The sequence below is a fragment of the Copadichromis virginalis genome, linkage group LG15, assembly GCF_057382275.1.
Source record: "Copadichromis virginalis isolate Kocher_CV1m ecotype Utaka linkage group LG15, C_Virginalis_male_GT1.1, whole genome shotgun sequence".
Taxonomy (NCBI): Eukaryota; Metazoa; Chordata; class Actinopteri; order Cichliformes; family Cichlidae; genus Copadichromis; species Copadichromis virginalis.
In genome coordinates, this window is record NC_140632.1 from 23297490 (window position 1) to 23310475 (window position 12986).

General features: G+C 39.7%; 1 long non-coding RNA gene across 1 annotated transcript; it reads right to left on the reverse strand.

Moving 5' to 3' along the window:
- Positions 1 to 8204: 8204 nt before the first annotated feature.
- Positions 8205 to 9998, reverse strand: LOC146692458 (uncharacterized). Its single transcript, XR_014915195.1, has 2 exons — positions 9565 to 9998; positions 8205 to 8906 (listed from the first exon to the last, which is right to left on the reverse strand). It is a non-coding gene; the product is annotated as an uncharacterized LOC146692458 (long non-coding RNA).
- Positions 9999 to 12986: the final 2988 nt, after the last annotated feature.

Below are 12986 nucleotides of genomic sequence, written 5' to 3' on the forward strand. Positions count from 1 at the left end.
CTCTCTCTCTCACCTTCTTCCTGATCCTCTTTTCTTTATTTCTCGAGGACGCGCACGCAAGCCCAGCGACGCTCCCGATGGTGTGTGCACGCGCGCGTGCAGGCTCCAAGGATAGCGATGCATTCACCACCACCGCGCCACCTCCTCATCCCTCCTTCTCACTCGCTTTTTTTCTGAATTAATTTCAAGCCTGTAGACTCTGAGAGCGTGTGTGTGTGCTTGTGTGTTGTTTTTGCACCCTGCAGACACACACACACACAGACAAAAGTCTCTCCATAGGCGTTGAAATGTGTCAGTGTGTAATTCCCTTTGTTCAGCTCTGTGTGAACAAAGAGGTTAGACTCTCTTCATTAGTAGTAGCTTTAGTAGGCCACTACTCACACTGCAGTTTTATTTTGAGAGTAAAATGTTCATTAACACAACTTTTGGGGTGTCAGATTGTGAAAGTGTCCTTTTCTCCTTCTCCAGGTTTTATTTGGCACAGATGTGTTGCAGCTTTTCCAGAGGATTTGCGCTCAGACTGTCCAGTGGAACTGCTTCCCTGGTGCATCAAAGAGGCAAAAAGACAAGCATGCTTGACAAGTGTCATTTTAGAGGATGGCTGCTAAAATAAATGACCTATAACTCATCTAAAGTAGATGCTGTGGGGTGGAGGCTCTTTGTTTTGCCTCTACTTGCCTTGCAAGACTCTGTGGTTGTTGCCAGTGATGGGAATAATGGCGATACAAGTAACGGCGTTACTAACGGCCAGTGTTGGGAAGGTTACTTTTAAAATGTATTCCGTTACAAAATACAGAATACATGCCCCAAAATGTATTCTGTAACGTATTCCGTTACGTTACTCAATGAGAGTAACGTATTCTGAATACTTTGGATTACTTAATATATTATCGTGCTTTTTACAACAACGTGAATGTACTATTGCTGTGTGATTTATTACTATTACTGAAGGTCCGCGACTCCGAACTGTAGTAAAGGGACCTCTGACTAATACGGCGGGGTCCCTGTCGGCTCGTAGCCGAAAACTAGCTTTACTTTGTTGTGTGGGTCAATTTTTCTTGCGAGAGACAGAGAGAGGCGTTGAAAGACTGCTCCAACGGAACTTATTGTTTTCGGAGGAAAACACGAACACGGTGTACAGTCGAGTCTTAATAGCTTACTTACAACTGGGCTCGTCAGGCACTCTTCTTCGCTGCAGTGGTTATTATTATATTTACATGCTTCCAGCTCCCGTTTTTCCTCGATGACAACTCGTACCTTTCCACTCGCCTTTTTCTCCCTCCTCGCGCTCACAGACACAACGTGTATGGCAGTCCATTCTCCCTGCAACACGGACTATACTGCCCATGATGCTACATTCCAGAGGTGTGGACTCGAGTCACATGACTTGGACTCGAGTCAGACTCGAGTCATTAATTTTATGACTTTAGACTTGACTTGAAAAAATGTTCTAAGACTTGTGACTTGACTTGGACTTTTACACCAATGACTTGGGACTTGAATTGGACTTGAACCGGTTTACTTGAAAAGACTTGATATTTTACCCCAAATATAAAATTTAACATGCATATTATATAGAGATTGAAAATGTGACGTCATTCACGGGTAGAACCGCAAAGGATTCTGGGAACTCGTGGCAAGCGGTACTAGCGCATGCAGGCTTTCAATTGAAATCAGTCACACAGCGATAAAAAGAAACACAAAAATGTCAAGAAGCTGTTGTATTATTAACTGCAATAGCCGGTCGCATGACAGCCACGGGAAGCCGACGGGTAAAGAGATCGGTTGTTATCGGATTACGTTGTTGAAGAGAAATTGTTCGAACCATGTTTCCGAAGTAACAAAGACGCGACGGATGGTCTGGATTGCAGCCATTCAAAGATCAAATATAACGTCCCAGAACACTCCAGCTCACAGGTTAGTCTGCTCCAAGCATTTACACAAAGGTCAGTGTTTTTTAGTAGTTAATACGTCATTTTCATAACATAATTGGTGATATAGGTTACAAGCAAGTCTGGCGCTGAACAGAAATGGTCGCGCTATGCTCCTTTATTTATTGTGCATAAATAGTGAATTGTCCTGACACAATATTGCGTTTCGCTTCTGTTATTATGGTACATTGACAAAAACATATACTTTTATTCACAGGATAAAACAGGTTTTTTGTATCACTAATTGCCCAGTACGATTACAGCATACAGTATTATTGTCACTGCTACATTTCTGTGATGGGTACCAGAAATTATTTCCACTACTAATTAATTACCGTTGAGCTCAAAGGTCCTATTAATAAACGGTTAACGAATGTGTATTTATGACGACGATTTGTGAGACTGGTAAACTTATGATACGTACGATGGTCTTTACTTTCTACACGGTGCATTTCAAGGTCCTGTACCCATCCGTCGGTAAACTGTACCTGGGCTTGTTGCAGTGACCGGAAGTTACTAAACTTCATGAGTGTATGCACTCACTCCAAGAACCGTATGATTATAAATATGCATATAAATATGCTAAGATGAGATAGCTGACTTCATCTAACTAGCAAATGTTTTCCAGGCGCACCTCTTTTTACAGCTGTTGCTCATCATGGTTCTCCTGAAGACGTCTAGTGATGTACATTTTTTTAAGACTCTCTCTATATATACATTTATAATTGAGAAGAGTATAAATGCATTTATGTAAGCACCAAGTTGGGCAGGCTTGCATTAAAACTTGTATATGTGGTTTCTGGATATTCTACAGTGCAGGGGAATTATGCTTGCTGGAAAATAAGTGGGAAATAACAAGACACAAATTTGCTGACAGGAGGATTTAATATTTAATGTATTTTCTTCTGTATTTTGGCAACAGTTTGTAAAATATTCATGATTTTTATTTTATTAAAATGTGTTTCTGGACACAATTTTCATCAGATTGGTCTCATATGTCAAAAAAAAAACCCAAAGACAAACAAAGTGTCCATGTACACACTGATATGCACATTTTTCTTTTTTGAAAGGCAGTCAGGGCCACATTTGGAAGCTGAAGGGGGCATTTCACTGCCAGCACCAGAGTACCAGTTTGAATCCTACATGCATCCTCTACTTACCTGCATGATTTCAAATGCATTAAACCTCTTATCTTATAAAAATTACTGGACTCAACTAAAATAAATTACAACTCATTTTCATCCCATCTGAGAAGTAAAAGTAGAAACAAACATACTGCAAACACAAAATTTACATCCTATGGAAACAGATGTCATTCTAACTCATCTTTTGAATGCATCTGGGCTGATATGAAGGGTGGGGGTGGCTTGCGACAGCCTCTCTAAACTCTAGTTTTAAGGATATTTGGTTGAATCATTCACTACACTAAAAGTTTGGAAATGCATGTTTGGTATGAACATTTAGCTTAATTGTTCATTTCTCCTTTCCTTAGTTGTTTCATAGGTTTGAATTTATAGATTAAACATTTGGATTAGGATTAGGAATTAGCACTAGATGTTTCTGTAAAACTGCAATCTCTGTAAAAGGAACGAAAGGACATTATTTATTTATTATTGGTAAAATAATCAATGCTGCATTTGTGAAAACTAAAATCAGCTTTAGATGAACTACAGCCAGCTTTGGAGCAATGCGCTTCCTGGGCAGTGGAATGACAGGAATTAGGAATAATCAGGTTTGGTAATGCTCACTGTGGCCAGTGTGAGTCACATGATGAACGATGGAAATTGTAATGCTGTTTGGGCACTGGGCTATGCTGAAATTGTTGCACAGCCCTGTGCTACCTTGTGGCAGAAGAGTGAAACAGTAGCAGAATATTGAAAACAGTAGCAGAATTAGAGCTTATAAACCTTAAATGCCCCCATTAGACTCCATTAGCTCAGAGCTGCATGGTAGAATTTGAACATGACTTTTTTATGAAGTTTAAGGTCTAAGGAGCTTGGAAAGAATGAAGTTTAAGACACCAAAAACATCTTGTTGATCTCTCCTTGAGCTGTCAGTCATTTCAGTTTGCTTTCCTCGCCTCCACAGACATCACGAGGAGGGAGAAGCTTGCTCAGTGCTAGACACTACTAGACACTTGGGCGATTTCCTGGAAGCAGTACCACACCAATCCACCTTTGTTCTTTAGTTTTAAATTCTCTCTTTAGTTTATCCTCATCTTTTCATTCCCCCACCCCTTTAAAGTTCCCTCCTTCCCTCCCATTTTTTAAACATTCGCTTCAATCCATCGCCACGCTGTCTTTTCCCCACCTTTCCCCTGATCCATCGCTTTGTCTTTTAACTGAATCATTGTATTTCTCTCCATCGCTGCGTGTCCTCCTGCACATCTCTGTTATCCCTTCTTCTCCCCTCTCTCGTCTCTCTGCTCTGACAGCAGACCAGAGTGAACTGAGGACAGAGATGGAGGGAGAGAGGCTGGAAGAGAGAGCTTGGTTTGAACAGGCTGACCTAGTTAGACTCTCCTTTCAATAAAACATTGAGCCTGAGAAAAGAAACACACAGGTCTCTCTCTCCCTCACTCTCTCTCTCTCCCCCTCTCTCTCTGCTTCCTCAGCTCTCTCTACCTTGACTTCTTTTGGAGAGTTCAGTTTTGGATTCAAGGTTTAGTTCTGGAAACTTGAGAAACAGTTCCTGCGATGCTTGTTAAAGATGTCAGTTTGACTAAATATGAAAACTTACAGTGGCCTTGAAATTTCCAAGAACTGCAATTTATGAGAGAACACAAAGTAAAAACAGTGGCAAACCAGAAAGAAAAACATCTTTTCACCTGTGTGGCATTTACTAAAAATCCTGCACAGAGGAGAAAATAAGAGAGCTGTTTCCAGGGGAAAGGGAGTGCCTGGACACGACTGGGATACGGCTGTTGTTACCATGGTTTGTGACTTATGAAGTTACTGGAGCCAACAGTTTATGTTGCTGCAGAGTTTCAGTGTTTGCAGGACTTGTTTTGTTGTATCGGTCAGTTATTACTGCAGAAATCTGCTATTTCCCAATTTTTTACTTCTCGACCGGCTCTCCACATATGGGCACTTACAGGCCAGCTGCCCTACATCATAACCTCCATGTCCCCCCAGTACTGCCTCCTCTTCTCTCCATTTGCTGCCAAATTCAAATTGGTAGAGAAGCAGTTTAAGTGTATATTTTATGATTTTTATTGCTACAATGATGGATGCTGATATTAAACATGTCAGAGATTAAGTGTGTACAAATAATTCCTATGAGCCAGAAGCAGTTTTCTTTTCTTTAATTAGATCTGTGTGATGTCAGTGAGAGCTACCGTAATATGTTATTATAATATGTGAGCATTGAAGCCCAGCCCACCTCCTAATCAAACCTTCTGTTTATCAGAGGGAGCCAATCACAAGAAAGCTGGCTTAAAGCATCTTTTCAAGCCCCATTTCAAATGCCACACCCTGCTCACCACAATTTGTAATCAGTGGGTAGTTCGGTTTAGTTTTACTCCATATCTTTCCTCTGAGCATCCACATCCCTATGGCCCACCCAGCAGTTGAGAGCTACTGGCTAAAAGAAGAGGAGATAAATCCCTTGAGTCGGACATAAGATCAACTGCCCAGCCCCAGTATTATGAACATAATCGTTCATTTAGATTGGGAATTATGCGAAACTACTATGTTATTAGAAATAAGCTTAAGGAAAATGGATCAATGTTGTTAAAGCCAAAACCTGAAAACCACCTACTGAATATTGTGTTAGGGTTAGGTGCTCCCTCTGGGCCGTTGGAGAATGGGTACAGTACATCTAAGGGTGTCATGTGCTGATGGCATGAGGATGTTGCCAAAAGCTTCTATGAGTCATGGAGATGGATAGACATGTTCTGGTGTATTCCAAGTGGATGGATGTTTGATTAGATTAGGATCAGGGGAGCTTGGAGCCTGGGTCAAAGTCATTGGGTCTCTGTAATATTCCAGCATGGGGCCCGCAGGCTGTGATTAGTAAGCACCTCTGCACTGACATTCACTGTAACATCAGATGATCAATTTCTGCAACTTCCATGGCTTTAATGTTGGGGTCGATAATCTACTATTTCCATCTATCCATCCATCCAAACTTTTCAAAGTTAGCTATCTTCAGGGAGTTCTGGGTCTATCTGGGGTGGTCTCTTTTCAATTGGGCTTTTCCTGAAAGCTTTCCAAAGAAGGCACTGAAGAGGAACCCCAATCAGAAACTACAACCACCTCAGCTGGATGCAAAGGAGCAGCATCTTTACCCCAATATCAGAGAGTCTCTAAACTCAGCCACCCCACAGAGGAAACTCATTGACCTCATTCTTCCACCCTGAGCTCACGATGAGATGAGGGTTAGAACATAGCTCCTCTGGTAAATTTTAGGATTAACTTCCCGACCCATCACAACAGTCCAGTGCAACACACACATTACTGTAGTTCCAGATCCTGGAACAAGATCCAGCGATACTCGAACTGTGCTTTGGACAGTAATCTGGAATGTCATATAACCTCTGATAAAAGTTAGAGAATCAACAAAGAGTGGCTGCCAGAAATGTCTTTTTACACATGTGAGGTAAGGTACATAGAGGCACAGGAAGATAGCCCACTGTGAGTGAAAGCAGCAGCCAGCAGAAAAAAAATGTTTTTTTTCTCCTGTTGCAGATTTATCCTAATCAGAGAGCAGGTGGAGTCCTTAATGTTGGCTTGTTGTAGATGATGAGGTTCACGTTTGTTAATCTGTGTGATCTATGAGACTTTATCCTTTAAATTAGACTAGAACATTTATAGTGCCTTAGTTATTTAGTCATCTAATTTAAATCTAAGCTGTTGTGTCACTGATTCGAACTAATGCAGCTGCTTTTATGAAAGTCTGTTTAATGCTGCTACTGCTGCGGTTCATAATCAGAACAATTCTGAAATTTGCATAAGGTTAGCTTTAACTTTTCTATTTGTAATGAGTTTTGTATTTTATAATCTGTAACGTTTCTTGACATCTCTCATATATTATGGAGATCAGGTTTCTATTTTACGGTGGCCCCTAGAGACAAAGCACGTACAAACTCCAAAACACATGCAAATTCCAAAACACATGCAAACTCCAAAACACTTGCAAACTAAAGAACACACGCAAACTCCAAAACACGTACAAACTCCAAAACACTTGCAAAATCCAAAACACTTGCAAAACCCAAAACACGTACAAACTCCAAAACACTTGCAAAACCCAAAACACTTGCAAACTAAAAAACACATGCAAATTCCAAAACACGTACAAATTCCAAAACACTTGCAAAATCCAAAACACTTGCAAACTAAAAAACACATGCAAATTCCAAAACACGTACAAACTCCAAAACACTTGCAAAACCCAAAACACGTACAAATTCCAAAACACTTGCAAAATCCAAGACACGTACAAATTCCAAAACACTTGCAAACTCAAAACACGTACAAACTCCAAAACACTTGCAAAATCCAAAACACGTACAAATTCCAAAACACGTACAAATTCCAAAACACTTGCAAACTCAAAAACACATGCAAATTCCAAAACACAACGGAAGTGCTCCAGGACGCTAGGGGCAGTGTTGAGCTCGATTTGCAAAATAAACGGCAAGTTTGTCTGTATGGGACGGTCTAGTCTCTGTCGCGCTTCCCAGGTTGCCTAGCAACCGTGATACTAACCGCTGGAAACGTGTCATACAACTTGGTTTGACAGAAATGAGGGAGAACATATTTTGTTCATTTGTTTGTTTGTTTCTACATGAGCTTTGTGTGATTTGATAAGTATCTGAGGCTGAGACCACAGGACAGTAAAACATGATTTTTGGGCTTCATTTCTGTACTGAACAGTCATTTCAAGATTAATTAGTAAATAAGAATTAGCTGATGTTGTTCATGAGACTAAAGTCATATCACTTTGGTAATGTAAATATAATATGGCCAATATTCTAGTTATTATATTAATCATTATTAGCTATTACAGCAGTGAACATGAACTCTGTGTCAAATACTGAGCTTCAGTACAGATTCAAGTTGCAGTTATTTATATGTCTTATCACCTTAAATCTTCACTCAAAGACAAGTATCTTTGACAGTGCATATATAGGTGTATCATATATAAGAGACAAATGTTGTTCCTTCATGCTGGCATTACTAAATTTGGCTCATTGCTTACATATATTTATAAAAAGAAAATGTACAAGCTGTGATAACTGTTTCTGATAAAATGAAGAGTAGACTGATATATGAAATATTCCTTTATTGGGTGAGAAAATCAGACCATGTCATAACTGCTTTAAGTCATACAGAATAGATATCAGAGCCTTAAACAGGCTGGCTTCTGCTAAATGGGTCAAACTGGGCAGAAAGTAAACAAACACATAACATCCTTACAGAATATGATGTAACACTAAAGATCAACTTAGCTCAGAATATATAAAGCATATAAACAATTACAGCAATATGATGCAACAAACACAGCAGTGCTACTAATCCAAAATACTCAAAGCTTCATAGAACTGAAACAAACATTTGTTTTTAGCTCCATTCTGCTGCTGATACATACTTTAGGTTTCTGAATATTACACTTGTTGCTGCCTTTCATAGTGTGTAACTTGAAGGCCCTGAGTACTTTCTCCCACACTGAAAACACTGGAATGATAAAATTATTTGAACATTACCTAATAAGACTGATTCAGGACAGACAGTTAGTTATTTTAAACTTTTCTAGCAGTCCTTCACAAACAGGGAACAGTCTGTCTATTCTCTCCATCTGTCAGCTGCTGCTGGCTCTTCCTCCTCCTCTTCCTCACACACTGTTGAGTTTGTCCTGGTGGATCATCAGGGGTGCAAAGCCTCACAGATGATGTGCAGCAGTGGGTCCCTCAGTCTGTCCTCACTCTGGACACTTGCAGTCGTCACACATGGAAATCAAATGTGTGATAAGCTGCAGGATTCAAACACAAGTGTGACTTATAAACACATGTTCATATTTTTATTACACAATCAGAGAGAAAGAAACAGAGAGAGTGCAGGACAGACAGACAGGTGACAGTCTCAGGTGTATACACTGCTACAAAACAGCACAAAAGGAGGATTTAGTGTTTGTGTTATTACGAAACAAGAGGAGTTCCCAGATGGTACAGTGGACACACATGTGTGACTCCTGTGATTAAAGCATCTTTCTTTCAGCTTAACGAGTGAACCTTCAGCTCGTTCAAACACACGTTAAAGTCCGTTTGGCTCGACACCACCGAACAGAGGCAGCAATATAACACAGCTAACATTAACAGTGCAGTGAATCCTGCTTGTGCTGTGATATTCAGGACTGCAAACCGAGCAGCATCACTGACTTTCAGCTTGTTGTGTTTGTGGATATATGACTGACTTTAATTATCCACAAAATCATCACAATCTCTGTAAGATTAAGGTCAACTATATATATATTTTTTAAAGTAAAGGCTTTAAAACCAAGTTAATTCTGAAAGTACAGACATGACTAATGTCACATAACTTTCCCGACATGTGGCCAACAATAATGGTTTAATGTTCTTCATTAAAAAAATATTTGCGCATAAATAAGTGACATAATATTCAGTACTTACTTCTGAAAGTTTACACTTCCTCCGCTCCGCTTCCACCGTTTTTTTTCGGCAAAATTATCCACACCACCACCGCACTATGAAGTCTGGGATATGTTGGGCCATGAAGGCTACACCGACCCATCCTTAAAATTCAGGGAAATTATGGACGCATTTGAGGGCCGCATTTCGAGCAGCCTTTGAATTGGGAAAGCCTTCTCTTGTCGCTGTGACGTAATCGGCCTTAAAATGCGGCCTTTAAGGCTGCAAACCCCAAATCCGGTCATTGGTACTTCCTGGCTTGTGTAGTTACTAGGTAACAAAAGCTCAACACTGCCCCTAGCGTCCTGGAGCACTTCCGTTGTGTTTTGGAATTTGCATGTGTTTTTGAGTTTGCAAGTGTTTTGGAATTTGTACGTGTTTTGGATTTTGCAAGTGTTTTGGAATTTGTACGTGTTTTGGATTTTGCAAGTGTTTTGGAATTTGTACGTGTTTTGGAATTTGCATGTGTTTTTTAGTTTGCAAGTGTTTTGGATTTTGCAAGTGTTTTGGAATTTGTACGTGTTTTGGAATTTGCATGTGTTTTTTAGTTTGCAAGTGTTTTGGATTTTGCAAGTGTTTTGGAATTTGTACGTGTTTTGGATTTTGCAAGTGTTTTGGAATTTGTACGTGTTTTGGATTTTGCAAGTGTTTTGGAATTTGTACGTGTTTTGGATTTTGCAAGTGTTTTGGAATTTGTACGTGTTTTGGAATTTGCATGTGTTTTGGAATTTGCATGTGTTTTGGAGTTTGTACGTGCTTTGTCTCTAGGGGCCACCGTACTATTTAGTTCAAAACTTTAGTTGCAAAAAGCATCAGGGCAGCGCTTCTGCTCGAGCAGTTCATCAAGAGAGCACAGCGTCTCTCTGCAGAGCAGCACATTCAGCTCCTTTATTTCAACTCTTTACATAAAAAAGAAACACGGGGCCACATGAAAAGACATATGAAAGGCTTTCAAAGACTGAAATTAAATTATTGTAAAAGTGGAGAAAAACTGAAAGTGGTGTCTCAAAACCTTCTCCACATCGCCAGGAAAAATAGTTTGGGCTCTTTTATGACCCAGAGATGTATCATCTGCTCCTGTAAAATCCTCAAATCAGCTTAGATCCTCATAAGCGTGATTGACCTTCTTTTCATTCTGCAAAGTTTTCTTAAAAGAGAAAAGTTCCCTTTGTTTTTCTATGTAGTCCCAATGCATCACCAACAGCATCAGCGGAAACTGAGCCAGGTGCTCCACCTCGGCTTCTTAAATGATATTTCTGAATTATTCCAACATTACCATTGATACACAATGCCATTGTTAAGGTTATCATCAAATATTGTTAGACATCTTCCAGAAACATCATCCTGCTTTTAAAAAAAATCACTTTGGGAACAAAATAAAAACCTGCTGTTCCAAACTATAATCAAACACAGATGGTAATGTTTTCAGAAAATGTTTAAACAAAGGTCTTCCAGCTCTGCTTCATGTATGCGGAGGTTATCCATCGATCTTACCTTCCTTAGCATCGTGTTTATCTCTGAAAATTTCTGCTGTTTCAGTTGTTGCTGTGGGTACAAGTCTGTAAATGCATTTTAACTCTGGGCTCTGAGGGTAGGTTATGACTATTAGATGAAATATTCTGCTGACATCTTTCCTCCAACAACTTGCTGGCCACTTTATTAGATGCATCTTGATAGCAGTGGGTTGGACCCCCTTAGATCTGATTGAATTCTTCTTGCTTCAGATTCAACAAGGTGATAGAAACGTTCCTGAGAGACTTTGCTCCACGCTGACATGAGAGCATCACACAGTTGCTGCAGATGTGTCTCATTCCACCACATCCCAAAGCTGCTCTATTGGACTGAGATGTGACGACTGTGGAGGCCATTTGAATACAGTGAAGTCATTTTCATATTCAAGAAGCCAATTTGAGATGATGTGAGATTTGTGAAATGGAGCATTATCGTGTTCAGAGTAGCCATCGGAAAACCGGTAGACTGCAGCCACATGATGATGGATGTGGTCAGCAACAAAACTCAGGTCGGCTGTCTTATTTGAACAATGCTGCCAAGAGAATACCACCATGTTCAAGCGGTCTGGCCATTCTCCTTTAACCTCTAACATCAATAGGGCCAGAGGACTGCCGCTCATTTGATATTTTCCATCTTTCAGAGATGATTGTGTAAGAAAATCCCAGGAGATCTGGAATTCTGAAATACTCAGACCTATCTCGGCCACATTCACAGTTTTCATCTCGTTCTTGCTCATTCTTATTGAACTTCAGCAGGTCGTCTTGACCATGTCTACATGTCCAAGTGAGCTGAGTTGCTGACTAGCTGATTAAATAAGTGCATTAACAAGCAGCTAAACATTTGAGCAGTGTACCTAATAAAGTAACCATTGACTGAATTTTGGAGAGAGGAAACAGCTCTCACAAAGACATCCCAACAATATTTGTTAACAGTGCAGACAGTTGTCCTGAGTTATTTGCCCAAATGTGCTTAAAAATTTGGGCAAACAACTGACAATGAGAAAAGGGTCTTTGTTTTGTGCACAAGTAACAAACTGTGAAGGATTTCACACATTGTTTAGAGAGTTGAGACAAAGCAGACGAGAGAAACTGAAAGTCTTCATTAAGATGTCTCAAAAAATAAAGCACAAAAAATGAAGGAGAGGCTGCAAAAATCCAGCAGGAAAACAAAAAAGCTGCTTGACCATCGACTCCTCCAGTGCATTTTCACAATGAAATATGCAAGAATGAAGCCATCCAAAAGAGTTACCTAACAGGGGTTTAATTCACTCAACCTGAGGAACTTCTCCACCAAAAAACTTTTCCATTTACAAATTCTGGATTTAATTCAATATATTGACTAAACCTTGGGATTTTCTTCATTTAAGTGCTGAAACCCCAAAAAGTTTCCCTTGAAGTCCTTTTTCCAAGTTCCTCTCTTTCTCTAATAGTCTCAAGAATGACCTCGATGCCAGCTGCTTTCACATAATCAGGGTTATGTAACATAATGTCTGGCTGTGAAATATTCCTCATTATGAACACTTACAGAATATTTATGTTCCCTCTAACCTTCAAGCCCACAGACAAGCTTTTACTGGTCTGCACATTTTTAATTTAAAAAAAAGAAAGTTGTGTTTTGTTGACTTTAGGCAAAGAAAAAACAACTTGAAATAAGCAGAGCCTCGAAAATATTTCTGTTTAAAAAGAAACTCAGTGTAAATACAACGGAGTGAGGGTCCCGTTTTTTATATTGCTTTTTTATTGATTTTTGCATTTATTTGACTACCAGCTGTTATTTTTATACCGGCTCTTAAAGTGAATTCTGGAAGATTTCAGCCCCCTTCCTCTTTTCTCAAACTTTATTATGTTGTTGAAGGAGAAGAATAAATGCTATCGAGAATGAAACACTCTCCA